This window comes from Drosophila ficusphila, unplaced genomic scaffold (assembly GCF_018152265.1).
Source record: "Drosophila ficusphila isolate 14025-0441.05 unplaced genomic scaffold, ASM1815226v1 contig_106, whole genome shotgun sequence".
Taxonomy (NCBI): domain Eukaryota; kingdom Metazoa; phylum Arthropoda; class Insecta; order Diptera; family Drosophilidae; genus Drosophila; species Drosophila ficusphila.
In genome coordinates, this window is record NW_025063993.1 from 5,661,230 (window position 1) to 5,683,374 (window position 22,145).

Here is a 22,145-nt window from a genome sequence, read left to right on the forward strand (position 1 = left end):
AGTGCGGCTGGCAAGGGGCAACATTATTATCATCATCAAGCGTACAAAGTTAGTGCCGGCGGGCTTTTCGGCGCGGGGAGATCGGATGAGGAGCGAAAGAGGACGGTGCTCCAAATCGGCAAATGAAACAAACCAGGATTTACATGTACACAGTTATTGCTGCTGCTGGTTGCACACACACTCACACATGTGTGAGCTCCGCCGTGGGGGTGTGTGTGTGTGTGTGTGCAGCATTTCCTTTGGGTTATTTTCCGGGAACAACATTTCATGGCACTGATAAAGCTGCCATGGCAGCAGCCTCTGTCGCCGCCGACTGCGCTGTCGCTTTTCCTTTGGAGCCCAAAGGGGAAATGCTTTCACCGAGTCTGCGCCAAGAGCGAGAGAGCGAGGAGAGCGACTGAAGCGAGTCCTTTTTTTGGCGAGAGCAAAATTCCCAGCTGCGAGCATTATTCGCATGTCAGCGAGGAGCAACAACAATTGCCCCGGGGCAACAAAATATTTGACGCAAGCGGATTGTAAGGATGTAGCTGTCGCTCTATGTGTGTGTGTGTGCGGGTGTCCTGGAGAGGACCCGTGTGTGTGTGTGCTTGTAAGTTTGCGTGTGTCTGCGAGAGAGAGAGCGGTGGCGCGTGCACTCCAGGCAATGTCAAGTTGACACTTTCACCAACGCACGAGACACACGGCGAACAACAATGGAGGAGAATGGGAAAGACGAGGACGATGGTGGTCATGATGATGATTCCGATGATTACGATGAAGATGATAGTGATACTGATGATGAAGACTCGGCCAGGATGAAGATTATAATGAGCTTGTTCTCAAGAGATTGGCAATCCTTTGATGTTCGTTCGATGGAGTATAGAATAAGGGACAATGATAACGAGATAGTTATAAGGACAATTTTTAATTTGATAAAGGGTTTAACTTTTATGCAGGTTAATAATTCTGAAAATAATTGTTATGGTGAAAAAACACTTTAGACCAGTATATTCCTAAGTGTGGGTCGCGGGTAGATTTTGGGTGGGTACTATGTGCTATATAGATCTTGCAATTTTTTGTGTAGATGGGTCGCGGTCCCGACAAGTTTGGGAACCCTGCTTTAGACTTAATATAATCTGGGGTGAAGCAATAGGGATCGCTAAATTTTACCTGAGATGTACATTTTATTACTCCAATTAGTTCTTGTATTATTAAAAATAATAATGAAAGTGCACTTAAAAGAGGTAATTTAATTTTAATTTTGATTCCTAGTTTTACCAGTATTTAAATGATTTTGTCTATGGAAAAAATATATATTTTTTCTTGTGATTTAAGTTTTAAGTAGGTAAGGATAAATCTCATACCACTAATAAATGATAAATAAATAATAAATCAATTAAACGTGTTATGAGAGGGGATATACATATATGATAAGCATTCTTACTTCAACATCGTACATTCTTGATGTTAAGGGTTAGGGCTCACCTGGCTACATCGGCTACATTATCCTTATTCATCAACATAATCATCGGGACATCAGCGACACCCTCTGCAGAGGTTACATGTATATTCTGCCGACTTGAATCGCTATTGTTGTTTGTTTGCGCCGTCGTCTCCCCATCTCTCTTGCTCCCTTTGCTCCCTATTCTTGGATCCTTTCCTTGCTCCCTTTCCTCGTCCTTCCCCCTTTTCTGCCCTTTTTCTACGAGTGCGGGCCACCCACGAAAACAAACATAAAGGTGCAACAATGACGCGCGTGGAGCACCGAGCTCTCTCTCTCAGATCTGCTCCCTTTCTCTCTCACGAGAGAGATGAAAAGCCCTCTCGCTATGCGGGCTCTCTCCTGTAATTGTAATCAGAAAGTTTACTCTCTCTCTCTCTCTCAAGCTGTTAACACATTTCTCCTGCTGCTGAAAGTGAATGTTTGGTGAATGTATAATTTTTGTTGTTTGTTTGTTTTCGATTGCAACATAGTCGGCAAAAGTTTTGGGGAAAGGGGAAAGTAAATGTTCGGGCCTACAAAATGGTAATGTGTTGCATTTGTTTGTGACAAGAAGCTAGAGGGCAAATCAATCGATTTTGAACTTTATGTTGATGTTTGGTTCGATACTCCAGAAATAAAACTTAAACAGGTGTCAGAGAGTATCAAATAGGAAATATGAAGGTTATCCTGCTTATGATTTTGTCTTAACGATAAATATTATTTTGAGATTTCATTCCGCAATATAAGTTGGCACCCCTTAAGGGTAAAAAAACTACTTTCACCATAGCAAGGAAGGCTAGTACAAACAATTTTTTTCCCTGAAGCTACGCAAAAAACATTTATTATAAATACTAAGACTAGTGAAAATGGCATTAAATGAAACATAATTTTTTTTGTTTTAACAGTGGACATAGAGATTTTAAGTCTCTTCTTAAAAGTGCCTAGAAGTGTGCAATTTTGTTCCCTTTTCCGCTGCATTTGTGTCGTTTATTTCCCCTCGGAAAACTTGTAAGGATTCCGCTCGAGCTGCCTACTATCCAGGCTAACACTGGCCGACTCGACAACCCTGGCTGCTATGCGGGCTGGCAGTTAACAGAGCTCCAAGTCGTGTGGGGGTGCATCCTGGTGCTCTCGCGTGGGCACGCTCTCTCACTCGCTCGCTCTCCGCGAGCCCATTGTCCCGCTCGCTCTCTCTGTTAGCCACTTCCGCTGTTGTAATGCTTCTGCGCCGGCCGTCCGCCGACGGAATGGAAAGGAAAGGCAAGGAACGGCAAGGAAATCGGCGGCAAGGCAATGGCAACACAGCAACACAGCAACAGCAAGTGACGGCGACTGCGACGCCGGCAGCGACGCTGAGGGAGAATCCCGCTGCGCTCGGCTGTTGCTAAAAATCCTACGCAATTCGCGAGAGTCCTTCAGTCGTTATCAGACAAGCGAGTCCAGCAGTCGTTGCGTTCTGTTCCTCAACAAATTGAAACCGTGCAAGTAGCCTAGTGTGAAACCAAGAAATCTACAGCCGAAAGCCAAAGGGAAATCGAATCCGAAATCGCAATCGCAATCGAGTCATCGAGCCAGGCAATTAATCCACGAAAGTAATCTCCACAAAGTCAAACCGCCCTCGAAATCCAAAGCCAAGTAAACTCTCTCTCTCGCACGAAAGCGGCAATCGCGTCCTGAGATTTTTGTCACCGTGTGTTTTTGGCAACCAACGCGTTCAAGTGCAATCACAAACAACAATCCTTAAAACTCAAATCCGAAAATCAAGAGCAGGACATTTGTCGCGCTGTCTAACGTTGAGCTTTAGTAGTGTTTAAAAAAAAAAAAGATTAACCAAAATTTTAACAAATACTGAATACTGAATAAACAAAAATCCGAAACTAGAGCTTCTCGAAAAGTTGTGAACGAACCTACGAAACAGGGAAAATCCGCTACAGCTGACAGTCACTGAGATAACCAGCCAGAAACATCATATAGCCAAGATCAGCCAGACAGCCGATCTTAGTCCTTCGAGCCGACGCAGCTAAGTCGGCCCACACACACCCATTTCCTGTCGAAGGTGTTGCTATAAAACCCATCAAGATTTCACACTTTGGAGTAAATCTGTTCTACGTGAAGCAGCCAGCGGAGTTATTTCAGCAGCCGCCGCTTCCGCAGGCGACAATTAAAGCGATTAGTCCGCCCGTGACCGCCGTCGCAGCGCCGCCGCCGCCGCCGCAGTCGACGTTTACGCCGCTGTCGACGACAGCAGCCGCCACAATTCCAACAAAGAAGCTAGTTGTAAGTGCTCCCAAAAGCTAATGAATCTTAATTTAAATCTTATTTTAAATCAATTTAAAGAAGGTCTATTTCAAATAAACACACAAAAGGAATTTAAATTCATTAAAATCCCTTCAAAATTGTGATTCATATTGTTAATACTGTCTTGTCCTTGGATAAATATTTTTAACATTTATACGAACCTATATAAAGTTCTCCAATAGACATCCAAAAAAAAATCCAGTAGCTTGAATACTGCGTTTTAATAATCACAACAAAATAACTCAAAAGAAATCTTATATTTTTGTAATGCCAAAGAAATACCAAAAAACAAGATAAATGACTTTCCCTTTTGTATGCTTTGCACATTTTAATGTCATTATTAAATGACTTATATAATATTTAGCTCATTTCGAGACCCCTAAATATCTAAATACCCCCTAAATGCCACCCTCATCTCTTAATTATTAATGCTATTTAATGAAAGTTTTGGGTCTCGTCCCAACGAAAAAGTATGCAATGAATTATTTTTATGCTGGCAGCTCAAACAATTCAACGAATCGCGCCGTTTGTTTTTGTTTCCTTCCTTCTTCATTTCTTTTTTTTGTTTTTGTTCTTAGCCATTTTTTCTGTATTTTTTTCTTTTTTTTGTTTTCCTTGGCCAGGCGCGCACGCAATAAATTAATTTATGTCCAACGTCAGGCACGTTTCGCACCCTCCGCAGGACTTCTGGTCCTCGGGCACGTTTCTCACCTTGCCTGCCATCCATTACCAAGATTTGCAAGTAAATCGCTTTAAGTGGCATTGCCCGAGTGAAAAGCACAACACAGAAATTAAAATTCCAACGACCATCATCAGCGATGGGGGGAATCCGGCCAAGTCCTCCGGCAGGACTCTAAAATGTAGTTTCTGTCCTTGCCGCCTGATAATATCGTTTCGTTTCGTTTCGTTTCATTTTCGTTGCTTCGTTATAATTTGCTTTTAATTTGTTTGGCAAACGCCAACACTTCAACACGGGCGCTGGACAAAAGGACCTCGGACCATGTAGCCTATGGTCCTGGCTATCTAACCCACACCTTCGCCACTGGAAAAGGCAGGGAAAAATGTCATAAAAATAATTACGCACCGGGAAAATAAACGCGGCATCGGAATTCGCGTGTCTCGCTGTCCCGATCCTCGACTTTTGGCCCGCGGGCCCATAAATTTTACAGCCCAGCTGTAAACGCGAATAAACCCTCATCGGAAAGTGGTCATAAATAAGTTGAAATATATTTATAGTGCGGTTTCAACTTGGTTAGAAGTTCTGATGAGCAGTCCGTGCCGCCATCAACTTTTCGCTGATGAATGTTTCAATAGGCCAATGACTCTATTTGGGCGGAGGAGAGTGAGATGATGATAGCTACCCAGAAATACTTATTTTTTCATGGGAACGGATATTCGGATAGTTGCCAATTGAATTTAAGAATCGGAGAAAAATAATTTTCTGTTTAAGATAATTTCGCCATAAATCTTAAACAGTGATTTATAATTAAAATACGTTAAATTAACTTCTGATTATGGGCTACTCTTAACGGAATGTTTGCTTTAAAATGGCATCCCGTATATTAAATACTATCCCACTTTTGATGAGTTTACGACTTCGACGCACTGAGGAAAGTCTGCCAGGGCAGTAAAAACCACAAGCGCCTTTCATCAGCCTGACAATAAATTCGCCATCAAGCGACCAAATTGCTCGGCTCGAAGCACTTAGCCCCGAGATCGAGGAGCTGGCAGGAGGACTCAGGACTCGGCTCACCTAGGAGCTGCAAGCCCATCCTGGCAACTGGTAACTGGTAACCACATTAGCCGCTGTCCCACATCGCTCCAGTTGTCTAACTGCCATTTTAGATTTGTGTCTAGTGACTCGGCTTGTGGTAAACACTTGAGTTTAATGGTTTGTTGACTGCCTCAAGCGCCAGAGCCCAAAGACGGTTTCTATAATAAAATTTTCGTCTATTGCCGTTGGCCATAAAAGCGGCAAGCGGCAAGTGGCAAGTGGCAAGCGGAAAGGCGGCAGCCTAAGCGGGCATTAAAAGTCCCTATTCCACTCGAAAATCCTCGAAAACCCCGAATTCGAATCCGAATCCAGTGCTCGGCTGGCTGTTTTATTATTTACTAACTATTTTATTTGATTTCATTTCGGGCAACGCGCTTAGGGCTTCGACCAGAAGAGCCTTTCTCCGCTTTCCGAATCGTCCGATGCCGCAAAGCCAATTTCGGAGACAGCTACATGGATTACAAATGTCTGGCTTTCGCCTGACACGGAAGCCAGTTGGCTTTTTGAAAAGGGCTTAAAGTTGCAGCCGGGCTGTGGTAGTTTTGCTCTTGCAAAACGGCCCCCTCAAAAGGCCACCTCCCCTCCGAATCTCCGCAGCAATTAGCCGTCATTCATGCGGGAAAACCGAAAAAAGCAATTGTCAACCAAATTGGCATTGGCATTGACTGCGCCGGGCTGGGATTTGATTTATCAACATGTTTCACGGGGGGGCGGCCAAAAGAAATCATTGCTGTCAGCCAGCTGGGACCAAAGTGTTCGAGAGTGTGTATATATACGTATATATATATGGCAATTCCAGCATTATGGCGTTTTCGTTTTTCGTCTCGCCGCCGCATGAAAATGTGCGTTGTGCCAAACCAATTGGGAACTCCAGGGCGAAAAGCGCGGGGGAAAATGTAAGCGCGCCCAACTGACGCGTTTCCGTCAAGTGCAACAAGCTGGGAAAAGCGCGGAAAACGGCGGGGAATCAACAAAAATTTGAGAAGGAGAAGCAGCAGAAGGAGTAGTAGCTGTAGATGGAGATGGAGATGGAGCTGCTCAAAAGCGAGGACCAGCTGAAGATTCCCCCAGTCAACGTGCTGGGGTTTATTAAAATTTTAATATCAACGCGAATGTCGACAGTCAGCCAAGTAAAAAATGTGTAGCGCAAACTTTTCCGCTGGAAAACTGAGCAGGAGCCAAAACAGGACGAATGTCAATGCATACACATTGAAAAATATATTCTTTTGAGCTAAATATGTGTATAAACTAGATTTGCGAAATTCAATTTTAAGTCAATCAACCTGCCTAGATTTTTGTTTTGAAATATAATAAATGGAATATTTATTAAAAGTTTCATTTGCATTTTCTAAAAAGACCAAAACGTTGTTCTTAGAATTCTTTTTTAATGAAATTTATGTAATACAGAGATTGTATATTTTTTAAATGAACGTTACAATTTGCTTAAAATTTAAGAAGTAGTTATTACAGTCTCAGAACTTACCTTTTAGAAACTCTTTTCACAAGAAGCTGATATTTTTCTGTGTGTAGTAGAGGGAGAGGTGCAGAAGGCAAAGGAAAGAAAAAGCGGGAGAGCAATCAACCCCGTCGCAGGATGCCAGAATGCCAGGATGCTCGAGAGCTCGAATGCCAGGACGGCAGGATGGCAAGATGCTGCTTGAGGACTTGTTCGGTGTGTGCGTAAGCAAAATAAGTCATTTTCCCTTATGGGCCATGCGGCGAAGAAGCTGCAGAAATTCATCGATTGAATACAATACAAATATGTCAACGAGTCGCTTGAGATGTCGCTGCTGCTGCTGCTCCTGCTGAAATCTCAAAGTGTGGAAAATGCGAGGAGGAAAACTTGAGCGGCAGCCTTTGGTTTAACTCATTTCAATGCGCCCTGGGGGAGTTTGTTTTGCAGGCGAAAGCAATCAGTCAGTGGAGTGGCATATTCATCTCCATCCGTGGGGTGTTGAATTACGGGTATTTTGTGTGAATTGAATTTGGCACGCCCCTCAGGGAGGCGAAGGAGGAAAAGCGGCAGCCTGACTTTCCACCATCGGATTTGGTGAATCCTGTCGCATGCCGAGCCCACACCTTGCCAGCTATTTACGAACGCATTCCATTCCACTCGTCGAATGCTGCGGAAAAGCCAGGAAAAGCGACAACCGCCGGCGGCAATCAGGGCGCCAATAACAAGGATGAAAGATGCCAAGGCGCTGGCGAATTGTTATTTTATGAAATTGCAAACACAATCAAGCTGAATTCCTGCGCTTCCACCCCGCCACTCAACATCCACTTCCACTTTTGTCTTTGGCAATGTCACAGGGGTTTTTCGCTCGCTTCCCGGGAAAATTGTTGTTTTCCCTCCTCCTTCGCCTTCTCCAGACAAATAAATTGAACTAATAGAGCTGTTAACATTGGCAGGCTGCAAACTTATAACTGGAATCGGGAAATTCCTCAAGTAAAATATTTGAATTGCCAGCGAACAATGCGCAAAGTGTGTGGAGTGGCAAAGAAAAACCGCCGAAGCACTCGAGCAACTTGCAAAACAAAATCCGCTTTTCAACAAGCTTTTGGCCAAAAAATGCAGAGCATTGTTTTTCCTTCCCGTCTCTGTGTATGTGTGTGTTTTAGTTTGTCTTGGTGTGTGTATGTGTGTGTGTGTGGGCCAAGTTATTAGATTCATTTCAAGTTGGCCGGGCAAAGTGCACTCCAAACATTGAGACTCCGTGGCGAGAGTCAGTCAAAGTAAAATAAGCCAAAGAGATGCGAATACGAAAAAGTTCAAAAAAGACAAGAAGGGCGGAAAAAACAAAGGGCGGGGAGGGGAGGGGGTGAAGTATTCTGGGGGAAAAACAGGGGAAACTTGGGGCTGCGGCTGGCGTTGACAACCAGCTGAGGAAAAGGGAAAAGCTTCGACCACAACACTATAAATGTGGGTAGTTTCCAAAGGCGGCACAAAAGAAACCGCAACATCAGCAACAAGATAGAGCAAACTGGGGACTTTGGGGGCGGAAAAGCGGAGGGGGTTGAGGGGGGTTGGGGGCTGGTTGGAAAAGCGGTGGGTGGGCCAACACTTATTTCAAACAATTAACTTGATATTGTAACGGGGCTCGGGATGCTGCTGCTGCTGTTTTCCAACCTGCTCAACCTCTCGAAAGGTCGCCGGGGCCAAGTCAAATATAACCAAAGAAAACTCTTGGCAGCATGTGGCCAAGGGAAATGGGGGCGGGGGCGGGGAAGCAAAGAGCAGGGCGGGGCCAGCGGGTCGGAAAATGGGGGCCAGTGCGGTCCCAAAGAAAAACATAATAAAATCAAACCAAAGTGAAGATGCCGACGCCGCCACGGCACACGAAAGTAAAATAAACTAAAAGAAAAACAAAAACTCACGAAAAGCAAAGAGCTGCTCAGGAGTTTCCTCGGCGCCCGTTGTTGTCTCTTGGAATTGCTATCAGTGTTACAGCTGGCGGCGGCTTTCCCCCTCCCCCTCCCCCTTATCCTACTCTATTTTCCACCCATCCCCTCCCCGTTTTCCCCCTCTCCGTCCAGATGGCTGGCCATCAACAGCAGCCGTCGCAGTTTTTGGCTGCGAGGCGTCAACTCTTGTGCTACAACTTGAACACGAAGTTCATCAACTAACTTGAGGGGGCGTTAGATTGCTGATGAGGAGAGGGAAAAGGGGGAGGAACATCGGTGGGCGGGGGCGTGCCACAAATGGCAGCGTCCGAGGCGTTAGTCAGCGTGTTGTTGTCTCTTGCAGTGAGCAAAAAACCGAGGATTTCTTCGTAAAAACTTGTTATTCTCAGAAGAAAAGTCCAGCCAGATTGAACTTACAAAAGTTACGTTGAAAGAAAGTCATTCCGGGAAAAAGTGAACTTCACAAAACCAATATCTACTTGTGTGGCTTATTACTTAGATTTTAAAAGTATAGATTTATCAGAAAAAATATCATTCTATTTGTTTTCCAATATCTGATATTTCATATGAAGTGTTTTCAAAGCTTCAAATAATACACTTACAGTTTAAACCTGTTCAATAATTCCAAAGTAGAATTAATGTTATTTCTTTGTTTCTGTACTCATCAACTCAATTAATTAAACATCTGCATGCATTCGCCAGTACAATTTAAAATTCCTTTAATTAGGTTTCTAAATTAGTCACAAAGTCTATTAACAGCTTTAATCGAATTCCAAGACTTTTAGGTCCCGAAAAGTTATTTAATTCGATGTGTATGTACTTTTCTCGCCGTGTGCTGTTGCTGTTTGGCCATTGTTGCTGCTGCGTGTTTGCTTGCCACCGGAATGAATATTGCCCCGGACCAGAGGCTCCTCTCCCATTCATTTTTCTCTGTCTTTCTCTGGTGCCCGGAGCTGTTTGGCTTGACTTGGCTTTCGGAACCTGAGGAGCTGGGGAGCTAAAGGAGCTCGGTAGATGCCCCTGATGAGCGAACCAGGCCAGACGAGGACTCTCCTCGGGGCACCTGTCCACCTGTCCACCTGCAGCTGCCCACTCCACTCGAAAGAGCTTCAGCCAACCAACCTGCTGGCATCGTCAACAGCAGGTCTCTGATTTTCTTGTCCCCCTGTTTGTTTGTCTTACAAATTTACTTACGCTTATTTGAGCTGGAAATGAGCTGGGGCTCTGGCTCAAGCTCGGGATAAAACCTCGGTTTGACGTTTTTATTTCGCGTTGACAAACACACGCGGCGTATGCGCAATAATTTACGAAATTATTGTGCCAAAGCTGCTTGGTCAACTTTTGGCTCTTTGAAGGGGCGGGGGAAATGCTTTCTGTATGATTAGTTTACAGAGCGAAACGAATGCAATTTCACTCGAGCGATGAAAAAACGCCAAAAGGTTGAGATAGTAAGGTAAATGTTTACCCAAATACGGGGAAATTAGAAAATGGGAAGTAGAAGGAGTGCGATAAACAAAATAACAAATTGAAAAAGCTGGTTAAAAAAAAAAACACTTCCTCTTTAATCCCCGATGTTCACAGTAATTGCATAATTTACCCTGATTTACTCCCGGGCAAACGCTCTCTGTGCATTTCAATTGCCAATCAATCGGCAACCATCATTCCAAACTGGCGCACACACAATAAACTATTTAGTCAATTGTTACAACCAGGCCAAAAAGACCCCGTGAACCGATGCGAACTGAGCCGAACGGGACCGGAAATGTTAAATGATAATGCGCGGCACGCATAAAATGCAGTCACTCCCTCGTGCGTCACACACAAACACACGCACACACACACACGGCGTATACGTAATTTTTATTGCGTATACGTAATGCATTTTGATGGCAGACAACGCTCGGCCGGCCACAGCGTAACAATTTAAATCGTCGGCGGTCATTTACGTGCACACCATGCAAAATGCATTTATTGCATGTCGTGTGCGGAAATCGTTGGAGAAAGCGGGGAAAGTGCCGTCTGTGTGTATGTGTGTGTGAGGAAAATGTGTTGCCTACTTTACGGCGCGTGGCTGTTATTTCCGCCATTGCCCTCCACTAATAAAAAACGTTTAAAAAACCGCATGACAGCAGCAGGAGCAGCAGCCACAATAACAGCATTAAATAATAACAAGCGTGTGTAAATTTGGCCCGTGCACTTTGATAGATTTATGCGTCCCGCCGACACAACTTCAAACTGCAACGCGGCGCAATAAATCTGGCAAAGATTTCGCCAGCAGTCCTTGCCTCCTCCTTATCATTCGTACTTGCCTCGCGATGCTGCATTGCTGGCTAAGCTTATTTGTCGCTCGGCATCTTCGTCGTCTGCCATTGTCTTCCATTACTAAAATTAAAATCCAGGCAAAACGCGCTGCGATTCTATTACCAAAGTGACTCACACCACCGACCAACCATCGCGAGAAGGAAAAACTCGCGACTGTTTCCTTCGGCTGCTGGCTTCTCTATTTTTTTTTTCTTTTTTCTTGACGGCTTTTACACTTTTAAACGGCGCTGCGGAGCGTGTTATTTCCGCTGCTTTTAGTCTGTCTGGCAGCAGGACTTCCACTCCGACTTCTGTGTTCCTGCCGCTGATTGTGTGACTCTGGATCCGAATCTCCGAGGCAGAGTCCTGCTTTCCAATTCTACCCCCACTCCGCACTTTCCCCTCCTCCTTTTTTTTTGCAGACCTGCCATCTGTTGTTTTTGTCGCGCTTGACTGTGTGTGTTTGTGTGTGACTTTGTGTGTGATTCGCGTCTTGTCTTTTGGCAACGAAAAATACGTTAAATTAAATTATGATTTCAGTTCTCTGGCTCCTCTCCCCCCAAACCGCCCAACTCCCTTTGCCCTCGTTGCTTGTCTCGCCCCGCGTCTGCCTTCATATTCGTTAAATTCATTTTTGTGGGAATTTTTTATTTATTTTCCACGTTCGTCCTTGCAAAATATTTGACTGCCTGTGCACGTTCATCAGACGAGGCCCAAAGAACACTGAGCAAAATACTTTCAGTTAACAATAAAAGAAAGTTTGATGTGCTAGGAAATAAAATAACAAATTAGATACAAATGAAACGATGCATGAATTCGCTGCTTATTTAAAAAAGTAATAAATCAAAATGCTTACTACTTATTTTTAAATAAGTGACTACTACAAATAGTTCTTTTTGAATTTAAATGTTAATTTGATTAATTTATATAAATTGAATTCCTTTATGATACTTGTACCTTTTGAGAGGCATTTCCTCTGTCCTTTGAAATAATTTATGCATTAAATTCTGAAAAATCATTTCAAATGCATTAATTGGCGTTACAAAATTTCACATTGCCAAATTACTTATTAAGGAATTCCAAAAAAATATCAATAAAGCATTAATCGTGCTTTGCTAATAATAAAATATTTTAAAACTGCTGTATTTCAGTAATACAAATTTCCCAAATCAAAATGGCTTTCTGTGATTATAAATATATATTTTTATTCGAGTGCAGGACAGACAGCAGAGCGAGTCAGTCAGTCAGTCACTTAGCCAGTCAGTTAGTCAACAACAGCAGCAAAAGAAGAAGAAGAAGCTGAAGCTGAAGCGGCCGTGTAACGGGAAAGCAGCGAGGCGTGCGTGCCGCAATCCCAGCACCACCCCATACCGCTCCCCCTCCCCCTTCCCCTCTCCCTTGGCGCTATGACATTCCCTTTACCGCTCCCATTTTCCATTTCCATTCCGGTTCCCGTTTAGTTGTGCGGGCTGCAAATCTTCAACAATTGCCCTGATTTATAATTTCTGCTTAGCAATGCAAAATACTTGAGCCGCGTTGGGCTGACTCTCTGGAAACGGGGGCGGCGTCTGGTGGCAGCTGAAAGGGGAGAGAGGAGGTGGGAGGTAGGCACTCGGCGGAAAGGGGGCGTGGCATTGTGGGGCTTCGCCGTCGCATGTGTTTGGCTTAGCATACAAATATTTTGCTGTTTGTTTGCCTTGGTGCGCATAAACGGCACGATGGGTGGTTTTGTTGAGTTGAGTTTGGTTGGGTTTGGATTGGGGCTTGGGTTGGGTTCGGTGATTTCGTTTCGTTTGGCCGGGAAGAAATGTGATGAGCACGTTGACAAGTGAGTTGCCAGCCCCCGCACCTTACCGCCCCCTCCCCTTTTGGCCCCCTTTGCCCCACCGAACCACTCATACATAATCCAGGCAGCTGCGTTCTGCATCAGACGTCCGCCTGCCTCGTCATAATGTGGCTGGTAGTGCGCTTATGCATAATTTACCCACTCAGCATTTGGTAGGAAAGCCAGAAAAAGGGGCGTACACCGAGAAAAAAACACACAAAGACAGGAGCTAGTTGTCTATTTTAACTGTTTGAATTAAAATAATCTAGCAATATTGTGTCAAGGAAGTGGAAAGTATCTTGAAAAACTACGGGAAATTCAAATAACCAATAATGTATTTAATTCTTTACTTTAAAAGGGATTTTAAATATATTGCAAAACCAAATTAGCGAGAGAAATGTTGAAAAGTTGTTTATTCCTTGGCTTCTTACAATAACATCAGTAACTTACTTATAATAACATCAGCAATGATTTAAAAGAAAATACTTTTAAAAACTAGTTTCATTCGACATTTTTAAAGCAGCAAGAAACTACGCAGTTAGCTGATACATTTACTATTGAATGTTATTTGTTTCTCGAATTCAATTCTTTTTTTCAATATAAAGTTTTAGGAACATATTTGAGTTTGTTGATAATTTTCACTGTGCACAATGCCACTGAAAGGGTGCAACTGACTGCAGCGAAGGGAATCCCAGTGACTGGCGATATCGCTTTGACTTTGTAAAGCGACAGAGCCGCCCGAAAAATAAAAGAAGCTGTCGGGCCGCCAGAGCTCTCCAATTATCTTCTGATTTATGATTTCTCATTAATTCCCCAGCCGAATCTCAGCCACGTACGCTGATAGCCGACTGGGTCATAACATACACATGTGGATATGCTGGATTCAACTTACAAATTTGATGGAAGAAACTGGGAACAGCACTCGTCTCGAGATGCCTTTGAATTGGCGTGTTTTTCTTTGCGGGGGCCAAAAGGGACTTATTAGAAAGAGATGGCGGGCGGGCGAGCGAATCCTTTGAAAGAGCGAGACTGAGGGCAGGACTCAAAGCCGTGTTGTTTGCTGACTGATTGCTTTGGCCTCCGACCTCGGAAGCCCCAGTCCGTAAACCTCTTTCATGAATAGTAACGGAAATGAAGGGAAAAGGGGCTGAGCTAAACGCAGAAATGCGTGCGCCATAAATTAAAGTAGTTTTAAGTATTTCTCTGCTTCTGCTGGCCATTGTTCACCTCCCCGCCCCGAATTTTCTGTATCTTTCGCTTTCGGCTGGGAGTTTCGTATCCGTATTCGTATTCGGGATTCGGATTCGGATTTGGTTTCGTTTTGGTTTTGGTTTTGGTTTAGTTGGTTTTTGTGTGTGTTGGTTTTTTGGGTTCCCGGGGTTCCCGGGGTTCTGCGGCATTCGCGGACCGCCCGTCGCTCTGAAGTTTGAGGTTGAGCCTGTTTCGCCCCAAAAATAGATATACAAATGTGTTTTAATGGTCGCATTTTTTTCGTTTCTCGTTTCTCGTCCTTTGTTGTATTACGTTGGCTCATCCTGCGGCTCCGTCCTTAGCTCCGTCCGAATCTCTGCGCTTTGTTATGCCGCTTGTCGTTTTTCTATGCGACCGAATTTATTCGCTGCTCCTCCCCCCAAACCTCCTCCTCCTCCTTTTCCTTTTAGCCAAAACCAAACTCTTGGCCCTGTGCGTGCCTGGCCGCCATTCGCCATTCGGCATTCGGCGAAAGTTTCCTTTTTTCGCCGGCGCTATTCCTCTTTGTCTGGGTCGCTTTTTCTTGGCTAGGCCTAAGCCCGGGGTGGCAAATGGTTTTGATTTGATTAATGAATGTTCTAATTAAGCAAAACCGTCACCTAGCCCGCCCCGAGTGGCCCGCTTTTGACCTTGGCCAAAAACAATCCACACACACCGAAGGAAAGTTTCGCCTCATTCCCTTCCATTTAACGGAAATAGAAAGACAAATTATTTGGCTCTAACCGAGTTTCGAGTTGGCTGTGTGTGACTGCGAGTGATTAGCGTTAAATGGAAGCCAGTACTATGCTATATATACGTACGAATCGGAATCGGAATCGAGGGAAAACTTTATCGAAATTGACTCCAAATGGACACCACACACAATTTCAATTACCTGCAAGTTGTGATTGCGATAATTATGTAATGACCGAGCGCCTAATGATGATTGGTCCTGGAGTTTATGAGACTGGCAATTACGTAAGACAGAATGCGAGAGCGAGAGGGACAGATAGAGGGAGAGAAAGAGAAGTAGAATGTCCTAGGCTGACCCTCCTTGACTCCTTGCTACTTTGCTGCTTTGCTCCCTGCTGTGTTATGCAAATTTAAAACTTTAAGCACAAGTTGCGGCCGTCCAGGGTGTCCCATCCGTGTCCTCAAACTTCTGAGTATGTGTGTGTGTGTGCCCGCCTGTCTGCCATATAAATTTAAACAATGTTGAAAACATGCTGCGTTGGCACTTTTTAACCACGCTCCACACACACACACACACACAAACTCGCACAGAAACACACACACGAATGCTCAAGCAGACCCAGCGGGAAAAACCTGTGGAAAATATGCTATTTTCCAGTGCCCAGCGGGAAAAAACCTGTGGAAAATATGCTATTTTCCAGTGGTTTCTTCATACAAGCGGAATGTGGAAAATCCCCTTTACCCCTTACAAATCTGCCGTCTCTCCTTTCAAAATACACGGGGGTGACACACAAAAGTAAGGGGTAAAGGGAAAAATCCAGTGGACCCAAAGCTGCTCAATGCAGGACAAAATCCACTGGACCTACAGCTGCTAAATGCAGGACAAAATCCAGTGGACCTACAGCTGCTGAATGCAGGGCAAAATCCAATGGTTTTTGTACTGAAAAAACCAGTGGAAATCTGGCTGCTTAACGCAGGACAAAATCCACTGGTTTTTGACCTTCCCGCTTTACAGAATTTCCACAATAAAAAATAATACTTTTTAATTTGGTATATGCATTTATTAATCTATTTACAGTCCAAGGGCCTTTATCATAAATATTGTTGTATGTTTTATTTTTTTGCCTTAGTGAACGGTGAACGCAGATCATCTTGATATTGAGGAAGTCTGTAATTGTCGTTTCTGAGTGACTCTGAAAATAAAAACCATAATACATTAATATATTACATATTAATACAAATATTAAATATATATAAAGTAATGGGAAAAAATAGAGAAATTTTGAAAAATAAGTAATAAACATAGTAAAAAGCATGGGAACACAGGACTGTTGAAACTTATTAAAAATGTAGTGAGTACTTACAAATGCTTCTGGATTGGCTTCGCCATCGGAGTCTAAATGGCCGAGTTCTTCAAATGACGAAATCGAATTGTCCGCTTGCGCCTGTTCAGATTTGCCGTTAATATTAACACAAGGGCCAGAATCTTTGAAGTCGAATCTATTACAAACTCTAAAAAAAACATTGTTTGTTCTTTTAAGATTGAAAAATAAATTTAAATGAAAAACTTACATACTTACTTGACAAACGCCTCCGGCGGCTAAAATGTAGTTTTTGGAAAAAAGCCTATGTTCACCATATCCGTAACGCTGAAATAAGGATATACAAACAAAAATATTTATGTTATAACTTACCTTTATCTTGTTTTTTAAGATTAACACAACATTCTTTCACTTTTTACACTTTTTGCACGAAATTTTATACTGATGTGACCGGGCATCATATAACAAAATCCCGAAGAAAGACAATATTTAGTCACAACTTCGTTGTAACTTATGGTCATATTCAGAAACCCACCCCATTTAGCGGTCCGAAATTATTTACCCCTTCCCAACGCCTGCCAAAAGAAGTAGGTTTTCAACTATCCCTACCCCTACGCCTGCTAAAAGAAGGAGGTTTTCCACTCAAATAAAAAACCTACTTCTCACTTTCCCGCTGGGTGGTTTCTTCATACAAGCGGAATGTGGAAAATCCCCTTTACCCCTTACAAATCTGCCGTCTCTCCTTTCAAAATACACGGGGGTGACACACAAAAGTAAGGGGTAAAGGGAAAAATCCAGTGGACCTAAAGCTGCTGAATGCAGGACAAAATCCACTGGACCTACAGCTGCTGAATGCAGGGCAAAATCCACTGGACCTACAGCTGCTAAATGCAGGACAAAATCCAGTGGATCTGTAACTGCTGAATGCAGGGCAAAATCCACTGGTTTTTGGCCTTCCCGCTTTACAGAATTTTCACAATAAAAAATAATACTTTTTAATTTGGTATATGCATTTATTAATCTATTTACAGTCCAAGGGCTTTTATCATAAGTATTGTTGTATGTTATTATTTGCCTTAGTGAACGGTGAACGCAGATCATCTTGATATTGGGTAAGACTGTAATTGTCGTTTCTGAGTGACTCTGAAAATAAAAACCATAATACATTAATATATTACATATTAATACAAATAATAAATATATAAAAAGTAATGGGAAAATTAGAGAAATTTAGAAAAGTAAGTAATAAACATAGTAAAAAGCATGGGAACACAGGGCTGTTGAAACTTATTAAAAATTTAGCGAGTACTTACAAATGCTTCTGGATTGGCTTCGGCATCGGAGTCCAAATGGCCGAGTTCTTCATATGACGAAATCGGAATGTCCGCTTGCGCACGTTCAGTTTTGCCGTTAATATTAACACAAGGGCCAGAATCTTTGAAGTCGAATCTATTACAAATTCTAGAAAAAACATTGTTTGTTCTTGAAAAACTGAAAAATAAATTTAAATAAAAAACTTACCTACTTGACAACCGCCTCTGGCGGCTTATATTTAGTTTTAGTAAAAATGCCTATGCTCACCATATCCGTAACGCTGAAATAAGGAAATACAAACAAAAATATTTATGTTATAACTTACCTTTATCTTGTTTTTTAAGATTAACACAACTTTTTTTCACTTTTTACACTTTTTGCACGAAATTTTATGCTGATGTGACCGTGCATCACAAAGACAAAGACAATAATTAGTCACAACTTCGTTGTAACTTATGGTCATATTCAGAAACCCACCCCATTTAGCGGTCCGAAATTTTCTATCCCTTACCTACGCCTGCTAAAAGAAGTAGATTTTCAACTATCCCTACCCCTACGCCTGCTAAAAGAAGGAGGTTTTCCACTCAAATAAAAAACCTACTTCTCACTTTCCCGCTGGGGAGGCAAGCATTTATGCTCTGCTCGCCAAGCCAAAAGTGTTGCATACATCGAGGGGCCTGCCGCACAATTTACATGTACGCCCTCACACACACGCACACAGAGGCATACGTACACTTACCCACTGAGCAGCAGCTTTAGTTAGTATGGACGACAATTTTAATGACAATTCAACTTAACATTAGAACGACAGGGGCAGCAACATGCGACCAGCATCTGAACGACTTTGTTGGTCGTTAGTCGTTAGTCGCTGCAGCAACGTGGCAATAAAGGGTGTCTGTGGAGCCAACTCGCACATTATATACCCTTAGAAAATATAACCAAATATTGAAAGGAATAAACATGGAAATAAATACTTCAAAAGAAAACAATTCTGCAAAAAAAATAAGATTGCATAGAATTAAAATATCCAAATTAAAAAAAAATGTAAAATACAATTTCTTATAATATATACACTAACTATTATATTTAATAGAACATTTTTTGAAGCACTTTTATCTAAACTAAACTTTTTTCTGGGAAAGTCCTTAAATATTCATCGATGACTTGCTATTAATTGTTTGTATAAAATATACACCAGAAAAGGTGAATGTTTAGTAAAATAAATAATAAATTAATTTTGAGAATGCAACTTTAGGTGCATTTAAACACACTAGATAAATGCAATTAATCAATGCAATTTTATGAGGTAATTAAACTCAAATGCAATGTTTCTTCCGAGTAAGAGCTATCATTCCTCCTAAGACTTTGCAATAACATAATTTATTTGAAACGTCAGCCGAAAAGGGTGCTCGGCAGTGCACATTTGACTAGGTTTAAAACCAATCAAGCCATAAATAGCAGCAATTAATGGGTAAGCCTGGCATCGGCAACAACAATGGCCGGGGCTTCTCTATGGCATCGGCATCAACGGCAGCAAAACAGTTTCCGTATCCGCCAGCCGCCATTGTGCCAGGATGCCAATGCCAAGCACACACTCACTAACACACACACACATAATCGCGCTGTAAAGGAGTGAAAGAGGGTAGAGAGGCAGAAGGAGAGGGGGAGGTACACACACACACATGTGTGTTGGTCCTGCTTTCGCCTGTGCTCCTGCTGTCGACGACAATGCGTGTGAGTTAAATGTATGCGCATAAATTAATAATTAATTACACAGAATTACATTTCGGGCTTGTTGTATAATATTCATTATTGTTATGCATAAATAAGGTGACTTGCCAGGACTCTCTTGTGCCATCGCAGCCATCCTTTTGAGCCAGCCACCCACTCGCAACCAATTTGTGAGCGATGCGCCATTTTAGTTTTTGTTGCCCCGTCGCATTATGGAGCTCATTAAAATGCCAACTCAGCTCAGTCCGGATCGCTTTCTCTCTGCTGGGAAGCTCGAAACTATTTGGCATCAATCTCCGAAAATGTATTTATGTGCCGGCCATATATTTCATTTGATTTACAGGCTTACAAGCTGCTCAAAAAAAATAAAGCACGGCTTCACTCCGAATTTGCATTGCCTCTTTGAAGGGCGGCCCCAAAAACTCTCGGTTTTTCCCTCCCCGGGGCATATTCAAATGCTGATTTCTCTATGAACCAGGCCCATTATCCCTTGTCAGTGACAGCAGGAACGTGTTTATTGGCCACGTTTGCAGGGACATTTGCCGCATAAATATCAACGAAATTAAGGAGCGACCGGAGGATGGGACTTCCTTCTGTCCGGGCAATAAATCAACAAGGAAGACGAGCCAAAGGACCAACAGACCACCGAACGAACGCTTTTTGTCCTGCCAGTTCGACTGGCCAAGCAAATTTCGAAGGAAATTGACCAAAAAGTATTAGTAACGGAAATTGCACAAATTTTGTTTGGGCTCAACGCACTGGGATCAGGACCACATGTGTGTGTGTGTTGGCCAGGACGAAAATGGAGATGGAAATGGAAATGGGGGTGCGTTATGTCCTGTCTGTGGCTGTGTGATTATGGTCATTTTAATTGAAAGCCAGACAAAAACAGAAAACCTAGAACGGAGAACGGAGAACGGACAATGCGGCATTGATGGAGCATATCGAATTATGCATAACTGAGAGCCCCAAACGAACACTGAAAAAACATAACTTATATGTCCTTTAGAATGAATCGAAAACAACTTGGATTATGTAACATAACAATATATACAAAGGAAACAAAACTTTAAAGCAATTTAAAGTTATGTTTGACTTTTCCTGCTTTAAAATGATAATTAACGCTTTCCTTACTTAATTGCTATTAAAATAGTTTTTTTTAAACTCATCAGTGACGAAATAAATATAAAGATCCCTTTTTATATGGCTAGTTTTTTTTCCAACAACATAAATTTATGCACACACGATTTGATTGAAATTAATCAAAGCTGAACACCCTTTTATGGAACATATAAAAAGTCATTGAATTCTAATGGCTGATTATTAAAAAAGTATTTAAGTATCAATAATCATAAACAAATCAATTTAAGCGTCAATAATTTACACTTTATTAAGTGTTTAGCTTCAAAAGCTTAAAAAGTGTATTTATTTCCCGTTTTTTTCGGGAAGTGTAAAAGGAAATGAACAAAGATAATGCTTGAGTAAGCAGGCCCATATATATTCCCCCATCCGCCTTCCTGTTCTTATCCTGAAATGGCATCCTTTGGCATTTGTCAAACTTTCTATCAATGCTCATATTTCAGGCCGGAGCTCTTCACCAGCACTCATAAGTATGCAACACTTTTTCCCACGGCGGCTGTCGTTGTGTTGGTGCTCCCCTTTATTTTGTATAAAATTTGCATGGATAATTTGTCACTTTGAATGATGTCGGAGCTCTTTTTTCGAGTGGGTTACAACCAATCCTGTTTTCCCGAAATGCCGCTTTCTTTTTTTTTCTGCCGCCTTGCCCCCCGGCGGTCGAAAATTCTTGCGGGAAGTGCGGCAAATGTTACAAATTGTTGTCGTTGAAAAACTCACCCCTTAACCCTTTGCCGCCCCGGCGCGAAATTCGGGCAACGCATCAGGAATTTCGGAGGCGAACTTTAATAAACCCGCTTTTGCCGACTAATTTCACAATAAAACCAAATGGCAGCTATGGAAAAAGGACATCCTAGGGAGGCCCGAAAGAAAAACCCTTTTAACCTCACATTTTATGGCACACATGCGCTAACAGGTTTAAAAATTACATTTAATGACAATTGGCAAAGTGCCCCATTCCTTTGGCCCCAAACCCCCCGCACTTTCCCGCTTTCCCACTTGCCCGCTTTACGGGTTTTCCGCTTTTCCGCTGAACATGTGTCGCCGATTCGAGACATCTCCGCAGTTCCGCGCGCAATTTCCAGGCAAGTTGCTCCCATTAGCCACATAATTTTAAGTGTGTGCGTTGCCCGAATTTCCACTGCTTTCCCTGCTCCGCCCTTTCCCATCGCTTTTCCCACCGCTTTGCTGGGTAGTCAGGGCTGTCGCGTAGAACGAGCTCATTTAATATTAAAAGGATTTATGAGACATTTTCCTTTCATTTTGACAACGAACGACGACGGCGGCGGCGGGTTTTCGGGCAGGTTGCGCGAGCGTCTGAATGGCGAATGAAAATTCTGTCCCGTTGATGAAATTTTCGCTTAACAGAATTTGCGACGCTTGGCGGACGTCGGCGGAGCCTACGCACGGTTAAAGGGTTTTCCATTTTCTCGAGCCAGAAAACCTCATCCCGCCTCCTGCTCCAAAAAAACAACCCCACCAATTTCATTGCCTTACAGCGAAAAACCCCATCCCCAATTTCCGTTTGCCATTGTTGTGAGCTCTCGGCAACTTTGCGCTGGTTTAGCTTACGCCCGGGAATTATTTGAGTGCTTTTTAGAAAGCGCCCCCTAATGCCACGCCCCCTCCCCCGTTTCCATTCCGGAGCGTGTGAAA

At 42.8% G+C, this 22,145-nt stretch overlaps 1 protein-coding gene and 1 long non-coding RNA gene across 8 annotated transcripts in view; one reads left to right on the top strand and one right to left on the bottom strand.

The window, feature by feature from the left end:
* The window catches only part of LOC108099810 (RNA-binding protein Musashi homolog Rbp6), a 195,971-nt gene that overhangs the window by 104,517 nt on the left and 69,309 nt on the right, over positions 1-22,145 (top strand). The window contains exon 1 of one of the 7 annotated variants that reach the window (XM_017203440.2): positions 2,869-3,739. The exons of the other annotated variants lie outside the window; for them this stretch is intronic. The gene's annotated coding sequence lies outside the window, so the exon portion shown is untranslated. Of the gene's footprint in view, positions 1-2,868; positions 3,740-22,145 lie in introns of those variants that run through there. 7 annotated transcript variants of the gene reach the window in all.
* LOC108099814 lies at positions 17,378-18,087 on the bottom strand. The gene is made up of 2 exons (XR_006245785.1): positions 17,621-18,087; positions 17,378-17,450 (listed from the first exon to the last, which is right to left on the bottom strand). It is a non-coding gene; the product is annotated as an uncharacterized LOC108099814 (long non-coding RNA).